The sequence below is a fragment of the Lissotriton vulgaris genome, chromosome 7, assembly GCF_964263255.1.
Source record: "Lissotriton vulgaris chromosome 7, aLisVul1.2, whole genome shotgun sequence".
Taxonomy (NCBI): Eukaryota; Metazoa; Chordata; class Amphibia; order Caudata; family Salamandridae; genus Lissotriton; species Lissotriton vulgaris.
This window is the reverse complement of record NC_141695.1, coordinates 17,222,223-17,243,756: the sequence shown is the minus strand read 5'-3', so window position 1 is coordinate 17,243,756 and position 21,534 is coordinate 17,222,223. Positions and strand designations below refer to the sequence as shown.

Here is a 21,534-nt window from a genome sequence, read left to right as displayed (position 1 = left end):
CAACACGTCTCACAACCTTCGCAGATTATTCCATGTTCAGGACACGACACGCGATCGGTTTCCGAACGCGGCCTGCCTCATATTAGACCTTGAAAAGGCGTTCGACACCCTCCTATGGCCATACCTGTTCGAGGTCCTCAGGAAGAACAACTTTGACCCGCGCCTGACAGCATACACCAGGCTCCTGTATACGCAACTCACATCTAGGGTCCGGATGGGAAGTTACATTTCCCTGGAGTTTGTGGTGGAGAGAGGGACCAGACAGGGGTGCCCGCTGTCACCCCTCCTGTTCGCCCTTGCGGTTGAACCCCTGGCAGTTCTCCTGTACCAGGAGCGCGAAGACTGGGGAATTCCCCTGGCACCCACATGGCACTGCGTGTCCCTATACACAGATGACCTTCTAATATACGTTAGGGATGCTAAAAGCGACCTGACCCGCATCTGGACGACGCTGGAGGAATTTGCGAACATTTCGGGCCTTAAGGTAAACTGGGGGAAGTCCTTGTTGTACCCGTTGAGCTCCCGCATGGCCCCATTTGAAGCCCAGATAGGCGCCCGGTCACTTGCATGGAACGCAGAGGTCCCACGCTATCTGGGAGTTCGACTGTACCACCCCCCTGAGGACTTTTACGAGGGAAATCATCGTAAAGTCCTAGCCGGACTATGGTCAGCAGTGACCTTTTGGAAAACGCTACCGCTGGCACCTATCGGCCGAGTGGCCCTGGCAAAAATGGTTATGGTCCCCAGACTACTATACCATTTCGCGAATTTCCCAGTGGTTCCACCACGATCGTTCTTTAAAGAACTGAACAGCCTCCTCACGGAGCTGGTATGGGGCGGAGGACGGCGGCGAGTAGCATTGTCTACCCTTTACCTACCCACCACAGAGGGGGGACTGGGAGCACCAGCCTTCGAGGCGTACTTCCTGGCGGCCCAACTGCAATGGCTCTCCTACTGGACGGCGGGGCGTCACATGGGAGAAGCCATCACTGCCGACGGTCTTATGTCACAACCAGCGCTCCATTGAATGTTGCTACCGGGCACTAAACCTATACGGATGCGCCCCCTGCAGATGTCCATCGCCCGCACCTGCATGATGCGCATCCACCGTATGTCCAAAACACAGCCGCCATACTCGCCCTTGCTCCAACTGGTAGGCTTTCCACGAGGAGACACATATTACACACAGGGAACACTTCGTGTCTGGACAGAATTATCAGTCACAGAGGTGAAGGCATTATTTGAAGAGGGACAGCTCAAAACATTCGATCAGATGATGGAGCAATATGAACTCCCCCCTGGGCAATACTTACTCCATAGGCAATTAATAGATAGCAGTCATAGGCACTGGAATACGGACACAGGGGAGCCCGCGACGCACCCAGTGATACACGCAATCTTACATATTGGAGTTGGACGACACCTGATAACTTGGCTCTATAAGGCGATACGTACTCTGCTCCTCCCGTCCCTCCAACCCTTACACCAGAGGTGGGAGACGGACATCGGCAGGGTGGTCCACGGCAAAGAGTGGAGCACTGCCCTGGAATACCCCAAAAAAGTATCCAGAAATGCCAGATTCCGTAACATACAATTCAACATCCTCCATAGAGCCTACCTCACGCCACACCGACTACAGCGCTTCTTTCCCGACACACACTTTGAGTGCCCCCGATGTCACATCCCCGGAACGGACTTCAGACATATGTTCTGGGACTGCCCCACACTCCAAGGATTCTGGAGCACAGTCCATCGAGTCCTTGAAGAGGTTACTGCCATCACAACCATGTCCACATGGGAAGCATGCGCGCTCGGGATTTTCCGCAGGCGGAAGACCGAGAAAGTACAGTATTGTTTCCTCTCACTAGCCATTCTTTTGGCAAAACGGGGAATAGCTATGCATTGGAGGTCCCCCTTGGGACCACCAGAAGCAGCGTGGATAGGCGCAGTGCACAAGTGGGGCAAAGCAGAGGAGGAGATACTCCGGGAGGAGGAGGTGAGGGGTCACCGCAAACACTCCATATCCCTCGATTGGACCCAGTTAATGTACAAATTTACACAGGCAACATGCCCCCCAGAGTCACCTACGGCCTCGCAGACCCAGACACGAATAGCCACAACAGCCTCCGCACCTCAATCATACAGCCACAGACACTACCCACACAACGTCAGACACCGCGCCCGCAACCCTAGCAACCTGACACGCAACACCGACTCCACGCACAATATTATATCACGTGCCCCAGGAGCGCCGACACAACGCTCCAGTGCAGTGACTCACCATCCGCACCCCCCCTAGCCTTCCCCCCTCACCCCACCAAGTTTACCCCCAACAGTTTTTTTTAAAGAGTTAGAAAGTTCAGTGTGGAGGGAGTAATCCCCCCCACGACAGATGCATTGAGAAGACCTATAGATGACGATGTCACGTTAACACATGAAGCTGTGACCCGCGTCGACACTGTTGGCGCTCCCTGAGACGACCACATACCAGTTGCTACACCATGAGGTCACTACCATACCGAGAAAAGCAGACCACTCACCACGGACAGTCTTAGCTTTGCTCAGGGGTGAACAGCCGACCCTGTAGGGGATCATGAGGTAAACGCTAATAGATCACGTGGTTAGGTGTGGTCGATGGACACAAGACTACAGAAGGGAGCAGAACACTGAGCGCTTTTCTTGGAACAATGTACCTATGGTCATGTATTACTGTACCGTATAATCACTGCTATGTTGGTTGTAAAATGCAAACAAAAACCCAATAAACAAATTTAAACAAAATATACACAAGAATAATGTTCACTGAAATAACATTATGGCAGCTTAGCTGCTCAGTGTTAAATACCTAATTGAAAGCCATGTAACAGTTGAAATACCATTCCCTTGTTCTTGACTTGTAAAACAGCATTAACCAACTGGCTATGAAATGCACAGTGGATATTACATTACAATGGAATTTTCAAAACAGTCTTATAGACACAAGAATCAAAATAAAGCACAATACATTTGCTTACAAATATGAACCTGCTGTCTTAATTAATAGCATAAAGCAGTGAAATAAAGGCCCATCATCCCTAGGTGGAACTTAACTCATCCATAGTGCTGGGAAGCCCTTTTCCTTACTCTCGAGTCCCTCTCATTCTCGAGCGTCACAGCCAAGGAACAACACAACCCAATACACGAGCTTCAGCTCCCTTGCACGCATCTCTGTCTTTAAATATCCTGAAGCTTGGCTTATGTCATATTCTGTTCCTTTCTTGCAATTTCTAACTTGGTTATCAGAATGTATCCTTTGGTTGCCCTAACGCTCCTGGCTTTTTCCTGAACTCCTCTCAGGGTCAACATAACCTTTGGATGACTCTCTCCCACACTTCCCGCTTCCCGTACCTTCTTATCACACCAGCTGTAGACAGTCACGTCTGCGGATTGCTGAAAAACAAGCTTAGATGTGACAGTCTGAACCTTTGGTACTGCTCACATTTATCTGCATGTATTACCGCTCATCTACACTGTTCAAACTATTAACCCTTCGCATCACAATGTCTTTTGCAAACTTTCCCCATACTACACATGTTCTTTATGTTATCTTTTTTAGGCGTGAGTGGGATTGAGATGGGCCAGTGCGTCATATTCTTGAATTTGGAGAGTTTGTCCATACCCAAAGTCTGACCGTTTTCTAATGTGACTACATTTCTTCCTTCCCACTTTATTTTCATTGGTCTGGAGAAATGACTACCCCCCCTTTTTAGTTTTCTGGCAGTCTGATTTTCACCCAATCCCTTACCTCAAAGGTGTAATTCATAGTACAGTGTTGTTCATATATCTCTTTTTATATTTATTCTGATGACTATGAATTCTGTCCTTCACATGCTCTCTGGAGATTGAAAATTGTCCTTTTTCTTTTTTTTAAAAATTAGCTGATACTTTGGTTTGAGGTTGTCTATCCTTAAGGGAAGCAAAAGGGGACACACGAGTGATAGTGTTGGGGGTTGTACGGTATGCCTATAGGTATCTTGGAGCTCATCTGCAATGGGAACGTGATTTATTTCTGCTCTTTGAATACTTTTTTTGATCATGCGGTTCATTTGTTCTACCATGCAATTTGATCTGGGGCAATAGAGGGCTGTTTTCTTGTGTTGTATGGCTAACTTCTCTAAGAATTCTTGCATTTGGTGTGAGGTGAATTGGACACCATTATCTGTGATCAGAAACGCTCTGAGACGCTCCAAGACGCTCCTTAGCTGGAGCATTTGCGCGCCTAATAAAAACCACATAACATAACATAACATAACATAACATAACATAACATCTGGGGTCCCTTAAATACCTCTTTTAAAAACGTTATTAGTAAATTTGTGGTAATTTGATATAAACACTTAGTTACAACCCAGCATGTACGGTAGTCCGTTAATACTAATCTGAACCGCTCTTTGAGTGGTTTGCAGTTCAGGGAACCAATGATATCTGGGGTTAACTGAGACCACGGTTTGTTGGGACTTCCACAGGAGAGAGCAGAGGTTTGCGTGTACTTATAACCTTGTCATCATGGCACAGTTGCTGCAATTTTTCACTAGTTTTTCTACTCTAGAATCTATTTGGGGCCACAAATAATAAATTCTAATTTTGTTCTTTGTAAGGCTGCCCCCAAATGTCCTTCATATGCCATTAGTATTATCTTTTCTCTCATGGTACAGGGAGGTACAATTTTGTGTTCTCTAGAAATACTTTATTTCTGTTTCACTAAATTCCATTCTATACTTCCCAATATTTACAAATGTGGTCAGCTAATATGTTCTTTTGAATAGGCCGTCCTTCATGAATTTAGTGACATAGTGTGTTTAATTCGTCATCATCTTTCATACTTTTTTCTGACTCGTCATGTCCTATACTAGATCAGGTTATTTCTAGGACAGTATCTTCCGGAACTTCTTCTCCATCAAGGGGATACCTCGAAAGATAGTCAGCTACACTATTCTTGGGTCCTGGTAGATACTGTATCTTAAAATTGCACCCTTCCAGACCCAGCACCCACCAAGAGATTCTAGGTGTGGTCCTTTCTGACCCCTTAGTGATGAAAGCATAAGCAAGTGGTGTATGGTCTGATTTTAGTATAAATGCTTGACCTCCCAGTAGCCGGCTAATGCTTCCTTTTCTGCAACAGAATACCTATGCTCTGCACCTTTGAGGACCCTAGTAGCAAACACAATTATGTGTTCAGCATCATTTTCCTGCTGTGTAAGCCTTGCCCCTAACCCTTTGTTGCTGGCATCTGTGGTTAAATAGTTTGGTTTGATAGGATCAAATCTTCCCAGTGATAGGGCGTTTATTATGGCAGATTTGATTTTGAGCAAGGCCAATTGACAACTCTCATCCCAAACAAATGCTGTACTAATTTTTAGCAGATTATATAGGGCAGAGGTCTTCAAACTGGGGTGGTGTGGATGGGTTCCCAGGGGGGCGCAAATTGCTCTGCAAGTCCATGTAAATTAATATGGCCTGGAAGAGCGGCGATGTTTATTTGCTGCATTTCCAGGCTCTCTTCATTTACTCCAAAGCCCTTGAAGTGAGATCAGAGTGCCGTGGGGCCGGAGGCCGATGAGTGTGCTGCTGTGTGCTCGGCTGGCAGTGTCTGGAGTCTGATCTCTGGCACGCCCGAGTTTTTCACAGGTATTTAAAGACCATTTGCATATTTACATGCCGTTGTAAATTGGTTACCAAGGCTTAGTTTGTTTTTCTGGTTCCAGTACCCCCTGGGCCCCCACTCTGCCTATTCCTTACATTTGTATTTTACATTTACTAATGTGAGAATGCATTTAATGAAACGGAATATAATGTAGGGTTGCCAAAAGAAAAATGCCAGCCATGTCTAGTTTAAAGAGCCTGCAAAGACCTTGTCTTGACACTAAATAGAGTTATAAATAAAGTATGTATTCATTTGTAATGTAACTTTTCTGTCTTTGTTCCCTTTAATTATCAGTCATGAGTCATTCAGGCTGCTCCAGAACACAATTAAAAGTGCTTTCTATGTATATTTGCTGTTCCAAGTACGCACAGATAAGTGGTGGAAATACGGCTTTAGGTGACTGTACCATCTGCAACATCGAAATAATGAGCTGGCAACCCTAATCATAAGACTGGAAGTTTGTTGCAGGATCAGTACATTATTTATTTCTTCTACCCTCAATCACTGATTAATGTCATAATAGCAATAGTTTAACTCATATCTGAAACCCTACGCTGCGGTCAATAACATGCTGAGTTATTTCAAGTGTCTAGGAATGCAACCTGCATTCAGACAACTCACTCCTCAAAAGCAGCCATAATGTTTCTGCAGGAAGCTCCAGTTGCTCACACACTGTTCTGTATAGTAAGCTTTATCAAGGTGGGAATGAGGCTAAGGAACACAAGAGAAGTAAGCGACTGTAATGCCCCATAATCAGAGACTTATTTCGGAAACCCTTTTTTGTGAATGCAATGCTTTTTAGCTTTTTTAATCATTTTAATGTGTTTTTTACAATATTTTTAAATGTAATTGTTTATGAACTTTTATGGTGTCTTTTTAAGTGCCGAATAAAGAAATTAATTGAAATTGAAACCAACCAACCCCTAACACTGAAGCACCACTTCGAGAAATCCAGCAGAATAATCAGTTTCATTATCTCGAACTCCCTACAGTACATGCTCGCTGCACCACTGGATTCGTGTTTATGAACTAGGAGTCGGGCAGCCTAGTACAGCGTGCAATAGTTGCCCTTAACAGGTCCTTCCACTTTTCAAGATTTTACAGCCTGGTGCCTGTAATCTTCATTCCTTGCCATCACACTGGACATGATAAAATGTGTTTTGTAATCATGACCTCTACCCATGACTGACCATTTGCACACAACCGCCCCCCTACTCAATCTGTTCTCAGGTCTGGACCTGACACCATGGGTTCCTATCTCGTATCTCTTTGTCTTGCTTTCTCCTTCACTTGCCTGACTCTGTGGTGGCTTAAAATGGACCTTCGTACACCTGTCCCGTCATCTTGCACCTGCTAGCCTGTAAGCATCAATCCGTTTCTGCTTTCCTCATCTCCTTGCATTTACAGCCAATAGCCTTTGGAAGTGAATCCTCTCTCTGTTTGACCATTCACCCTTTTTTCTGCCATCATGGTTTATATTCATTCAGTGGCCCTGGCTGCTTGACCCTCCCAAAGACGATGTCCCCTCCTCTGTGAATGCAGAAAGCACGCAAGCCATGTTTTGGCATAGACATTTATTAAACCAGGTTAATTTCACCTCAGACAGGTAGCAGTAATGTCTATCATCTGGAGACAGAATAAGGCGTCCATATTATAATGAAACGAGCACTTAGACCACCCTTCAAGATTCATGTTTTCTGCGTTATTTGTATGGACCTTTGTTTCCAGTCCGAGGTAGTAAGGTGTGCTCTTTATTAATTTCTGTGCGGCTTGCAGGTCCTATTATTTTTTAAGTCTTTGTGTTTAAATAAAAAATAAAAAAAGACGACATCTAACTCCATATCCCTTCGCCGCGTCCCGTGCTGTGTGCTGCTGTTCACCTCTGCATTTGGTTTTACACCCCCCCCCGATCACACCATCACTGATGCATGATTCTTTTCTTCAGGGGACCTCTCGGCCACCACCTTCCTGCCTATTGCACTGTTAACGGTCCGCATCCACTGAGCCTTGTTGATATTAGGATTATTTCACGTTTACAAATCCAGAACTTTTTTTTCCCACATAAGGTATCCTTGCCGACTTTGTTTAGTTTAAAAAAAATTCATGCAACACATTGTCATATACAATGCCAATAACTCAAACTTTAATGCTGCGAGACCTATTGCATTGCAAATGCTTGTTATAAGAGGCGCCAAGTGAAATAATTGACCTGCACAGTAATTAAACAGCTACATAGCCTTTCATTGCATGCATGCACGCTTCAATCCTGCATGGATTACACGCAAAGCTTTGTTCCAGTAAAAACCTTAGCTAGACCTTGAGTGCACTTCCGAATATGGTATTCGGGTGAGCACAGTTATGTGTTCTGTTTGCTGCCCTCGGTCATCAGCCGGGACTGGCGCTGCTGCCAGCATGCCCTCCAAATACTTTACTCAAACAGGCGCACATTCTCCCATCGCCGCTCTGCTGCTGCTGCTGGCTGACTCGGATACTACCATCCCGATGTCCACAGGGTCGCACAAGCAGCGGCGCCACTTTTCTTGGCGTGTGTGGCATAGACAAATAAAACAATCACTCGTGCTGCTGCCTGCACCAAGACACTAATTTTTTCATAAACTCCAAAGGGATGATGAAGTGGCAAATCATGTGACTCCCAGAGAGCTCCTCGGACCACAACTTACTTTTGCCGTGCAGTGGCAGATACAATGTTTCCAACTAAAATTCTTCCACTGCGCCGGCTAGCCGACCCCGGGTCACCATAGCAACCACTGAGTTCTCCCCAGAAGAGGTGATCCGGTAGGCCTCAAAGTTCTTTGTCTGACCTGTCATTGTTTTCCATCTAAGGCGCCTTGTCGCCAACGCGAGTGGTTTGAGGTCGACTTTGGTGGCTTCAAGACCTAAACAAATGACTGAATAAAATAAAAACAAAAACAAAGTCTCACCTCACTAAGGAAATCCTGGGCCCTCAGTGTCGGTGCACCTGGAAACCTCTTCAGATATAGATTTTTGCACAATCCTTTCCTCGTGCTTCAAAGATAATAGACCCGCCCCGTTTCCTTGCCCGCTCCTTGCGGGAAGCCTCACGCCAGCTCCTGGGGTCGAGCATGGCTGTGCGAACCGCGCAACTGTTCTTATGCTGACCCACGTAACGAGGAACATGTCAGGATTCATTGCAGGATGCTGGGGTCAATGATCAATGCAACAAGGATTAACTAGTCGAAGCTCTGGGAGGGGTTGCAGTGGTACACAAAGACGTATGCTCTTTGGCTACCAGAAAGACCACTAAACTAAGTCTCACCCCAGATCAGTTGCCTTGAGCACCGTTCAGAGCCAATGGGGAGGGGGAAACACCAGCATCACATACAGAGGAAGGTGAGAGCCCATCAGCAAGGGGCAAATCAACATTAAAGACAGAAAGGGAGGGAGGGGAAAGGGAAGGCCAGGTAGGAGACGGCGGGGCTGGGCAGTAAAGTGGACTGTCCCAGAAAACAGGGGGTAGAGCATGGCTGGTGTCATGGGCAGCAATGAGAGATGTGCATGGCATCTTCGGCAAAGGAGGGGGGTAGCAATACGGCTGATGTCACAGCAGCAGGCACCATCGGCATCACAGGAAGCAGAATAACAAAGAGAGGAGAGCAGAGCAAGGCCAGGGTCACAGGTGATGGGGTCAGCACAGCGTCAAGGCTGGTGCCACGGGTAGCATGGGCCTTGGCAGGAGGGAGCGGGTAAGTCTGGCATCAGGGGTGTAAGGAGGAGGAGAACACAGGCGGAATCACAGGAGACTCTTATGGGGGGGCCAGAGCAAGGCTCGAGTCAAAGAAAGCAGGGGTTGGGGGGCTCAGGTCAGACATGTGGCACAAGAGACAAATGGTGGGTCTTATCAGGGCTGGAGTATCAAGACATCAGGGGATGAGAGATGCTAAAGAATAGTACGAAGGCCAAGGTGGGTATTTTTGATGATGGAGGGTGAAATAGTGTGAGCCTGTATGCATAAATAGATCACTTAGTGAAAAGAACCCGGGACTAGGGATGACCTACAGATAACAACGCATTACCTGTGTTTCTCATAGTGCAGCTTCCTTGTGCAACATGTACTAACACAGTCTGGCCACACCAAGGGTTGCACTACTTACGCACCCTTTAAACTGCAATCTATTTACTTACCTGCGAGCAGTGTGACCACGAGCATCTCCAGTCTCCACTGAAACGCATTGGGACAATTTTCACCTCTACTCCAGGCCGCCCCTGTGCTGCTGCCGCTTGTGCGGCATGATGGCTGTCTCAACGTATTTAAAAAAAATCTGTCTGGAACCCTTTTTTGAGTGCCTGTCCATTATTGGTCAATGTTGTATTACTTACACTCCTCTGTGTTAGGCCTAAGGCTGCTCGCCCACACTGCCACTAATAGAGCACTCTGGGTTTCCACTGAGCCCGGGACACTTTTGGGAGCCCCTGGACTCTGCGTTGGAAGCACCCAGTGGTGATGCCCTATTCAGAGACAGCTCTCTGCAGGGATCCCCCAAGAGCAGACACACAAAGCTCCTCGTCCAATGCTTCCAACGAGTTTAACAAATTCACACGAAAAACTCAAGAGTCTGATGAATAGGACAGAAACCAAAACAAGGTTCACTCGCCCTCGTGGTCACTTACTGCCTCTGTGAATGTACAGAGATTTCGAATCACAAAGCAAACGTTTAAATGTTTATTAACTGCAGGAATCGCCGCACAGGCTGGACAGGGCACAGCCGGGAGCTCTCTGGGGTTAATAGAGCTCCATTCACGTCTGTTTTCCGGTCCAATGCTTTGTCTAGCTTCCGACCCTAAGCTTTGCCTGTCTTCCGGTCCGATGCTTTGTCTATCTTCCGACCCTAAGCTTTGCCTGTCTTCCGGTCCGATGCTTTCGCTGTTTTCCGGTTTAATGTTTTGTCCATCTTCCGACCCTAAGCTTTGCCTGTCTTCCGGTCCGATGCTTTGTCTATCTTCCGACCCTAAGCTTTGCCTGTCTTCCGGTCCGATGCTTTGTCTAGCTTCCGTCCCTAAGCTTTGCCTGTCTTCCGGTCCGATGCTTTCCCTGTTTTCCGGTCCCTAAGCTTAGCCTGTCTTCTGGTTCGATGCTATGTCTATCTTCCGTCCATAAGCTTAGCCTGTCTTCTGGTTCGATGCTATGTCTATCTTCCGTCCCTAAGCTTAGCCTGTCTTCTGGTTCGATGCTATGTCTATCTTCCGTCCCTAAGCTTTGCCTGTTTTCCGGTCCAATGCTTTGACTGTCTTCCGGTCCGATGCTTTGTCTATCTTTTGTCCCTAAGCTTACCCTGTCTTCCGGTCCTCTGCTTTGTCTATCTTCCGTCCCTAAGCTCCGCCTGTCTTCCGGTCCTCAGTCTGGCTTCCGGTCAGTCGTGCTTCCTCCTTCTCCTCATTGCCTGTCTTCCGGTCCCTCCTCCCACCTGGCGTGCTGGTCTTTGTTTCTCTTTTTCTTGGGTCCAGGGGCCGGGCAGAGCTGGCTGGAGTGGAAGGAGGTGTTTGAATGAATTGTGAACCTTGCCCCCCCCCCCTCCCACCCCCTGACACCACCTCAAGCCTCAAGACCCTGCAGACGGTGAGTAAAGACATATAATATCAACGATATCATAAATATTCATAAACACAGTTGGACCCGGGTTATTCCTGCTCCAGCCGCCTAAATAGAGTCAGACTTGCGTTATCCTGCCGCCCTGGAAGGAAATCCTTCTCAAGTGCTGACCCTCCCAGGATGGGGCCCTCTGGTGAGGATGTGACCCCCCCCCCCCATGACGGGGCCGTCTGCTGAGGATGTGACCCCCCAGGATGGGGCCCTCTGGTGAGGATGTGACCCCCCCCATGACGGGGCCGTCTGCTGAGGATGTGACCCCCCAGGATGGGGCCCTCTGGTGAGGGTGTGACCCCCCAAGATGGGGCCCTCAGCTGAAGATGTGACCCCCCCAGATGGGGCCCTCTGCTGAGGATGTGACCCCCCAGGATGGGCCCTCTGGTGAGGATGTGACCCCCCAGGATGGGGCCCTCTGCTGAGGATGTGACCCCCCAGGATGGGCCCTCTGGTGAGGATGTGACCCCCCCAGATGGGCCCTCTGGTGAGGATGTGACCCCCCAGGATGGGGCCCTCTGCTGAGGATGTGACCCCCCAGGATGGGCCCTCTGGTGAGGATGTGACCCCCCCAGATGGGGCCATCTGCTGAGGATGTGACCCCCCAGGATGGGCCCTCTGGTCAGGATGTGACCCCCCCAGGATGGGGCCCTCTGCTGAAGATGTGACCCCCCAGGATGGGGCCCTCTGTTGAGGATGTGACCCCCCCAGGATGGGGCCCTCTGGGTAGGATGTGACCCCCCAGGATCGGGCCCTCTGTTGACGATGTGACCTCCTAGGATGGGGCCCTCTGGGGAGGATGTGACCCCCCAGGATGGGGCCCTCTGGGGAGGATGTGACCCCCCCCCCCCATGACGGGGCCGTCTGCTGAGGATGTGACCCCCCAGGATGGGGCCCTCTGGTGAGGATGTGACCCCCCCAGGATGGGGTCCTCTGCTGAGGGTGTGACCCCCCCAGGATGGGGCCCTCTGGTGAAGATGTGACCCCCCAGGATGGGGTCCCTGCTGAAGATGTGACCCCCCAGGATGGGGCCCTCTGTTGAGGATGAGACCCCCCCAGGATGGGGCCCTCTGGGTAGGATGTGACCCCCCTAGGATGGGGTCCTCTGCTGAGGGTGTGACCCCCCCAGGATGGGGCCCTCTGTTGAGGATGTGACCCCCCCGGATGGGGCCCTCTGCTGAAGATGTGACCCCCCCAGGATGGGGCCCTCTGTTGAGGATGAGACCCCCCAGGATGGGGCCCTCTGGGTAGGATGTGCCCCCCAGGATGGGGCCCTCTGTTGACGATGTGACCTCCTAGGATGAGGCCCTCTGGGGAGGATGTGACCCCCCCAGGATGGGGCCCTCTGTTGAGGATGTGACCCCCCATGACGGGGCCGTTTGCTGAGGATGTGACCCCCCAGGATGGGGCCCTCTGGTGAGGATGTGACCCCCCCCAGGATGGGGTCCTCTGCTGAGGGTGTGACCCCCCCAGGATGGGGTCCTCTGCTGAGGATGTGACCCCCCAGGATGTGGCCCTCAGGATGGGGCCCTCTGGGGAGAATGTGACCCCCCAGAATGGGGCCCTCTGCTGAGGATGCGACCCTCTGCTGAGGATGTGACCTACCCGCTCCCCCCCAGGAGGGGCCCTCCAGTGAGGATGTAACACTTGATGTCATGGAAAAGCAGTTGTATGTTTTTAGTTTTACAGCATCCTTATTTCTATAAAATATTAAAACAATGTTAAATGCGCTGTGCATCCTCGTCTCTTTTTTTCTCTTCTCAGGTTTTGTGACTTTCATGGTAGTCATAAGTAAAAACAAACACTGTATGGCCTGCCCTGAGCACAGTGCTCCTCTCACTGCGGTGTAGCCAGGGCCCTGACGCAGATGGTTGTCATTGAAATGTTCGATGCAGCCAGAGCTTAATTTGTAAAAGAAATTCATAAAGTCAAATAAGTTGCTCTGAAGCCCGCGCTAATGAAGGTTGGGGAGTGCCGAGGCTGCATAGCCAAGATTCCACCTTATGCGTCAGTCCACCACTAGGCACCTCCTGCCTCTTTATCTCACTCCTGCAGGTTCATTCTTCATCCCTGCTCCCTGCCTCTTTCAATGTTTTTATTCCTTCTTCTTCCCCCTTTTATGTTTTTCTCTCTCTCGCCCTTGATCAGTCTCTGTGGAAGAAACATAAGTGCTGATTCAAAAAATTTGTACTAATAGCCCCTACATGCAACCACAGGCTCAAATTAAGCATTAAAGATACCTAAAATCCTGCTGTCAGCACCCCAGAAAGTCCTCTGGCCTCTGCATAAGGCACACGAGCAGGCCAGAAATCTGCCAGTTTTTGACGGATACCGCTCTGCTTCCCATTTATAGATTACCCACAGCTTTGACTGTCCTCATACTTTGAAGCAAGCTGTTCTGTGTCCTCTTTACAGTCATTGACAGTAGTTGATATAGGTTGTGGATGGGTATGTTATACTACACAGCATTATATTTTGGTTACTGAACCCATTCAGGGGCTGATAAAGGTCAGGGCAAGTTATGCATGTTTTCCTGATCAGTGACTTTGTAGAAGTGTTATTGCCACAATTAGACACACATGCACTGTGACATGGGAGCTATTTTCATAAACATTATCTAAACTTAGTATACAAATCACACAGTGGGTTGCGTCTGTTGTGAGAGTTGAGTAGTGGCAGTCTGTGCAAAGACAGGCCTGCTGCAAATGTTCACTGACAAGTGTTTGCAATTGTAACAAGAAAAACTTTCCAGACAGATGCTGCTGATGGTGCAGGCCCTTCCTGGTCAGTCCTTGACTACTAAGTATTAAGCCTGGTGTATACTGTTGACTTCCATCGTTGGATGAGGGCCTTATGCCTTCTTGCACTCGAGTTGGATAACGGTGCCAGTCCCTTGGCAGACACGACTTCAAAATCTGTAGTGTTAACACAGAGAGGGGTAGAGAGGAAATAGCCAACACAAATACATTAACAGACATGCAGTGGCACAATTCTTGTGTTTTGAAAACTGCCCTCACTCACACACAAATGTGTGTGACATGTTTCATCATCGGGTCTGCTAACAGAACGCCCTGGCGTAGCTATCCACAGGACGGAGCATAGGGAGGGGGAAGCACAAAACAACATAAAAGTGACAAAACAGTGATAACAGAGTGATTGTTACCCTGAAATCCGTAGGTCACAAATGCTGAAAGGGGAGGGCAGGGGGTAAGAGACTCGAGTACAAAATCATGAAGAGATTTATCAGAGAGATCCTCCAAGTAATGAGGTTCAGGTTAACAAACACTAAAATCAGTTGCCACAAACTATTAGTAATGACATAGCCAGCGCATGACGCAGTAGTCGACAATGTCAAAAGGAGTACTGCTGTGCATGCTTCACAAAAATGCATCAGACACTAGCGGTCTGTCTAAGAGCAACACACCATAGTCCTGCAGAACATTGACAAGGTGATGCGTAACATTGCTATAGTTTACCAGACAATATGCTGATTCTGCTAGAATGATAACATGAGGACAATGTTGTCACATGGATACAGGCCTGGGACTTTCACCCGATAGGAACCACCACAAATACAAGTCCTCGGTTTGTCCGCTGCAGGACACCTTTCACCCTGCAATTGTTTGGAAACCATCTCCAGGTGAAACTGTAGCTCACAGGTTGTGGTGTCCACTCACACAACCTCCGCACCACAAGAGAAGCACAGGATGAGTAGCTGGACAGTCAGCCACGCTGCACCAAGGCCTTTCTTCCAGGTCACAGCATCGCTTTGGATATTGGCCTGGACAGGTCTACTGTAACTTGTTTGTTTCTAATCCAGTGCAACTTAAGCTCCCTCATTCCTTACGATGAATCAAGCCAGAGGGAGCACTTGGCTTTACAAAATATTCTGGAAGGATGGAGACCACTACCTCCGTCTAGTGCTAGTCCTATGAAATAGACTACACCTTTAAGCACTAGAAGCTTAAATCGGTGGCCCTAACATGGGTAACTCACCATAACTTTTAGCCCAGTACACTCAGACACTCTGCATACATTCAAAGTGAAAGTGGGGCTTAGTCATGATGTACTAAAATAAATTCCAGGGATAGCTTTAGGGTAGCCTCCGCTCTGGTACAAGGTAAACACGTCCTGCACCCTGCTACTATAGTCAGCTGCCATCGACTGACGGTAGTGTAATGGTTTGCTTGCAGGCACAGTAGTCAACCACATTAAAAGCTGGACCCATTTGAGTGTACACAATAGGCCCTGGTACTCTGCTGGTGAGCACTTTTCCTGACCAAGGCACAAGTCAGTCAAGAACACCGTATCTAGGACTTACCACCCCAGAGTGTGACATACCACCTTCAGGATTCATTCCTCAAGCCCAGTATTTGTCACATTTGTCTGCTCTTTGCAGAACGGCTTGCACAAGACTGTAAAAGGATTGCCAAAGTTTGCTGACCACCAGTGAATACAATGACCAGATTGCAAGTATAAGACAGCTTCTCTAGACCAGTGAGGTGGTGGCTTTGGGCAGCACTTTTTATAAAGTTTACTTCAGAGTGAATTTATGATTAGGTGGCACACGTTTTGATAATGGTCCCCTGAATCTTGAAACCAGTTTTCCAGAGCATTCTATAGTCAGCGGTGATGATCTCATGCATTTACACACTTGCCAGGGGCACAAGAACAATTCCTCTGGCTGGCGCTGTGGGTCTCTGAAGCATTGCTTTACTTGGTGGAGCTTTCTAAAACAAGGAAAGAGGACAATGTAACAGTTAACTGTGACAGACATGCAAATTGTACACTATACAAACAAATCATACACATCTCAACGCCTTACTATTAAATTAGAAAAATGTGCTGCATTTCCTATGATTGTTTTCAGAATAATTTATTTAACCCTCAATTACCCCCAGGTGGCCTTCAAGGACCAAATTGTTCCTTCACACCCGATCCTCTTGTGCATCTCCGTTTGTTCTATCCACAACTTATTCAAATGACAACAAAGTGAAAAAGAAATATGGTTCACTGTGCTCCTTTAGCCACTGCACCAAAATGAACTGTTTATTTGCGCTTGAGTTCACTCCTCGTGATTCAATGCCATCGTCTTGCATGTGCATGTATTCTAGTTAGTTCTAATTGTTAGAAATGGGATTTCCGGTTGGCTAAGGCTTGCGCCAAAGTCAGGCAGAAACCACCACTCCAGTCAGGGTAAGGGTGTTACACGCCAAGATAACCCCTGCTCACCCCCTTGGTAGCGTGACACGAGCAGTAAGGCTTATCCCGGAGGCAATGTAGGTTAAGTGATTGCGCAACAACATCCCAGGCCCCCCACAAAAGGAACTCCACACAAGATTATATATAAAAAGAACCTTTGTATTATACCAAACACATTAGATAATAACCACACAATTTACACTGTGCCACTGGCACGGGCAGAATTTACAGGGGAATAAGCACTTTTAGAACTAGCACTTTGAACATGGGATAATTGTAGCACCAAATAGCAAATGTAGCACACAACCAGTAACCGCTGGCAACAGGTAGGTACACTCTACGCAACCCTAACCACCATAGCCATATATTACGCAGGGATACTACCTCACTAGTATAACTATACTAGGAAACCCAACCTCCTAAGCATAAAAATACATTTAGAGGTAACAAGACAGGGTGCGCAAAACATACTACACACAGTACATTTCCTAACACCCAACAAGTAGTACATAAATCACAGTAAGATCCAGGTTGCGCCACTGCGCAAAAACCTAAACGTAGCAGCTGCCAACTACTTGCTGGGCAGCTGAGGACAAGAACAGGGCCTAAACGCTGGTACTAAGTAATGCGCAGCTGGGGAAGGCCAAAGTAGGGGTGAAGGAGTGCGACTCACTCCTGAGTCCAGAGACAAGTCCCTAGGAAGGAAAACCTAAACGGTGCAGCTGCTCACTACTTGCTGGGCAACTGGAAAGCACACTGCGACTTGGGCCCTCACTGGCTATTAGGAGCAAAACTATTCAAAACGGAGTCATCTGGCTCTAGAGATAAATGTAGCGCACAGGGGAGCCCTCTAGGCTCTCAAAACATCTGTGCCCGTTGGAGCCTCGTTGGCTTTACCCACGACAATGCCCCCTGGAGCCTCTCAGGCTCTAAAACAATGTGTCCCCAGGAGCCCTCTAGGCTCTTAAAAATAATGGGGCCTGTGGGAGCCATCTGGGCTCGGGGAACGTGGGAAACGCTGCCAACCGGGGCCACTCTACCCTCTAACATGCCCCCCATGTGTGTGGAGTCTCGTGGGCTCTGACTTATCGAGGAAATGCTGAACAACGTGGGAGCGGCCCACTTTCACCCGGTCCCCCGTCTCGGGACCGGGACCTGAGAAATGGAGCCCGCGAGGCCAGGCGCGTCTTCTCCTTGGCGGGCGGGCCTTCCGGACACACTTCTCTTCGTGCTTCCGTCCGCAGGCCCCGCCTACAACCAGGCGGGCCGCGGTTCTCGGCGGCAGGGATCGAATCAATGAGGGGGGCTCCCTCTAAATTAAGACTAGAAAAAATGGAGTGGGCACCCGTCCTTTTAAAATAACCAAGGCAGTAATGCCGGGTGGCACTTGTTGGTAAATATGCAATAAGCGGGGAGGGCACCGGCGAGGCCGGTAAGTTCGGGGGAATCCCTACGTCGGGGTTCCCTCGAGAAGGAGATCAAAGCGTTCCTCTTCAGCGGCAGAAATGGTCAAAACAAAGGGGCACAGCGTTTCCCTGCATCAGGAAAGGAGCCAGGGGCTCTTAAAATAAAAGCAAGGTCCTGTAGAGTTCAAAAGTACAGCAGGCAGGGTTCCTAGGGCCCAGGGAGACCAGCCTTCCCCTGGGCCCCAGCAGCAGCACGCCACTGGTAGATTCAAGTCAGGTAACAAGAACATTTAACATGAGGTCACAGCCTCTTTTTATACTCCAAATCCCTTTGTCTCTGAGTGCAGGGTGGGGGAAAACCAGATGCATCTGGTTCTGGAGCACTCTGCTGTGCTCAGCCCGCAGCTGGTTCTGGAGCACTCTGTTGTGCTCAGCCCCTATTCCCATTCACAGGACAGGCTAGGGACATCAGTCACACCATGGGGGGCGGAGCCAGCATTGTGGAGGGAAAGCCCAGCCCTATTCAGGTCCCAGGTGCTCTCCTCCCTGCCATCAACATACAGATCTCCCCATTCACCTCCGGGGCAGACCCATCCTGACTCCTGGAGCCAGGCACACCAGCCAGCTCCAGCCAATCACAAGCCAGACATTAAATTCACATTAACTGCACCGACATGCCAACTTCTAGAAGTGGCACTTCCACACTAGACACAGTAAAGCCGCACACATCGTCACGCAGCATTTACTCTCACGAGTTCGCACATACCAAACTCGACCCTGAACTCCCCACACAGCAGGAACTACCATGGACACACATATCCCCCATGCATTCCTATGGGAGGGCAGGCCAATCTCACACACGCACTCAGAGAGCGCACACACTTTACACTGTGCCACCGTGCTAAAGTGTGCAGAGACCAGAAATCACTATAATGATGTAACATTAAAAGGCAGAAAGTTCAGTGGTGAACCTGCCAGAAGGGCCAAGTCCAACACTAATCTTTTTTGTTTGTTTTTCTTGCTTCATGTAGGGTTACAAGACTGGACATAAGAAAACGAACACTTGAAGAATAAGATCGAAGAACAGGGTTCTGGAGGTCCAAAGCTGGTAAGCTTGTTTTGAGTGCAGACCTGGAGCAGGCGCAGACATTTCCTCTGACGTTTGTAGAAGAAATCCAAGAGCCAAACCATACCTTGGGTATGGTTAAAATACAACTGCACCCAAGATGCTGCCTAATCTTTTGCAGGTTTGGAAATGTCACCGTAGTCTTGTGAGACTGCAGGACCGGGCCTTCAAGACCAGAAGCAGTGCACTGGCTGGGGTGACCACACTGCCAAGGAGAGTATGTGGCTATGGAGGCCAGCTGTGATGACCAGGAGAGCACATCACAGGCAGGATATAATGTAAGCAATCTTTTAATGCCCTTATTAGGACCAGCCTGGGAAATAGGCCGGATTTCCTGAACCCAGAGTTACCAGCACTCCTGTATCAGTTGACGAGCATGGCCATGAACTTCCATTAATTAATGAGAAATTACATGAGGAATCAGGTCCCATTCCCCTGTTAGTTCCCCTGTTAGTTCCTCATTTTGGACCAGACTTTCACACTTGTAAGCAGCTGAAGACTCCGGGTGAGAGTAAAGAGATCTGCAGCTATCCCACAAATCTCATTAGTTTGATTGGAGATGCAGGTAACTTCTGTTAATGGTCCCCTCGTAATTAAGCGGCAATTTGTAAGAGGGCTTTAGTCTTTTAGAATCTAGAATGGCGCTCGCTCAGCTGACCGCCCTGTGCTCCACAGAAGCGGCCGCTCCTCACACAGCTCCCTGCCCTGCCCGAGACTGGTATCGTTGCGCTTTTCAGAAAAACTGCTCCTCACCTTTAAAGAATTACTGCGCTTCCAATTTGAGTGCCCCTGCAACTATCTATGTGCCTGTATGCAAGTGGATTGTAGCGCTTTCCCTGAATGTGATTGTAGCGTAGCGCTTTACCTTTGAGCAGCGCTTTTATCGTTTTAATCGATTGTACTTTGCTGCCTTATCTGCGTGGGTAATTCGTGTCTGTGTTAATTTATTCCTGCCTTGGCAAAGCGTGTTTGGGGTCACGGTATAGCCGTGTTTGGCTGGTAACTCGCTGCCATTTTGTTGTTGTTGATTGTGCCCCCCAGACCGGCCCTCCACCTAGATCCCGCCTCCCAGCTGCCCCTCCCTCGCCCCACCCCCTCCACTATCCACATATGACAGATGCTTTTGCGCGCAGCGGACGCGCCCCAGGCGCGCCAAAGGTAAGCCCGTCTATGCCCGTCCGCGCCTGGACCGCTCCCAGCGCCAGACCCCCTGGTCCTCGCAAACCTCACTCCACCTGCATAACCTATGACGCCGCCACCCTCTTAGCCCTTAACCCCGGACACATCCCACAATGCTACAAAGCTGCCCCAAGACGTACCCACGGCCCCTTCGCCTGCCACTCCTGCAAATTCGACTGCATCAAGACCCACACCAAATCCACAACCTCCAAACACCGCTCCGATTCCAACCACCTGAAATGCATCCTGCTTTACACCCGCTCGATCCACAAACACGCCACAGAACTCGACACTGCGTTACCGGACATCGCCTTCCTCACTGAAACCTGGATGAACGCATCATCAGCACCCGACATCGCCATAGCCATCCCGGACGCTTACAAGATCATCCGAAAAGACCGCACCAACCAAACAGGAGGCGGCATCGCCATCGTCCATAAGAACACCATCAGAATCACGACCTGCTCCGACGATAACCTTACAACCGCCGAACACCTCCACTTCCAGATCCACACCGACCCCAGGACCACACTTAGAGGCACCCTCATCTACAGACCACCAGGAACCCGTAAACAATTCAGCGAAGACATCACTGACTTCATCAGCCCACATGCCCTCCCCTCCGAGAACTACATTCTACTGGGAGACTTCAACTTCCACCTAGAAAAGAAAAATGACAGCAACACCACCACCCTCCTGGACAACCTAGCCAATCTCAGACTCAAACAACTTGTTGACACCCCCACCCATGTAGCCGGGCACACGCTCGACCCTATCTTCACCTCCAGCAAACACATCTCCTTCAACCATACCACAGCTCTCCATTGGACGGACCACAGCTGTGTTCACTTCAGCTACAAAACAACCACAACTCACAACCCCTCACAACCCATTCCTCGAAGAAAATGGAACAAAATCACCACTGACCAACTCCTCGCATCGCTCAACCAAAATCCTCCAGCCCTCTCATCGGATCCAAACGAAGCTGCCACCAAACTCAAACAATGGATCACTCACAGCGTTGACGAATTAGCACCCCTAAAAAAACACCAGATCAAACAAGGCAGCAAAAAGGCACCCTGGTTCAACGATGACCTTAAGAAGTCAAAGAAACTTTGCCGTACTCTCGAAAAAACATGGAGAAAAAATTGATCCGATCCACCAAGAAATCAGCATTCAAGGATCGACTGGACAACAACGCCCATAACAGCAAGGAACTATTCAACATCATCAAAGAATTTACCAACCCCACTGCAGCCTCAAACGACATCACTCCCTCCCAAGACCTCTGCGATTCGCTATCCTCCTTCTTCTACAA

At 49.0% G+C, this 21,534-nt stretch overlaps 1 pseudogene across 1 annotated transcript in view; it reads left to right on the top strand.

Moving 5' to 3' along the window:
* LOC147700532 (uncharacterized) overlaps nt 1-21,534 on the top strand; it is a 65,323-nt pseudogene that overhangs the window by 27,861 nt on the left and 15,928 nt on the right. The window contains exons 2-3 of the transcript XR_015297389.1: nt 18,943-19,019; nt 19,159-19,315. The product of XR_015297389.1 is annotated as an uncharacterized LOC147700532 (transcript). The remainder of the gene's footprint in view (nt 1-18,942; nt 19,020-19,158; nt 19,316-21,534) is intronic.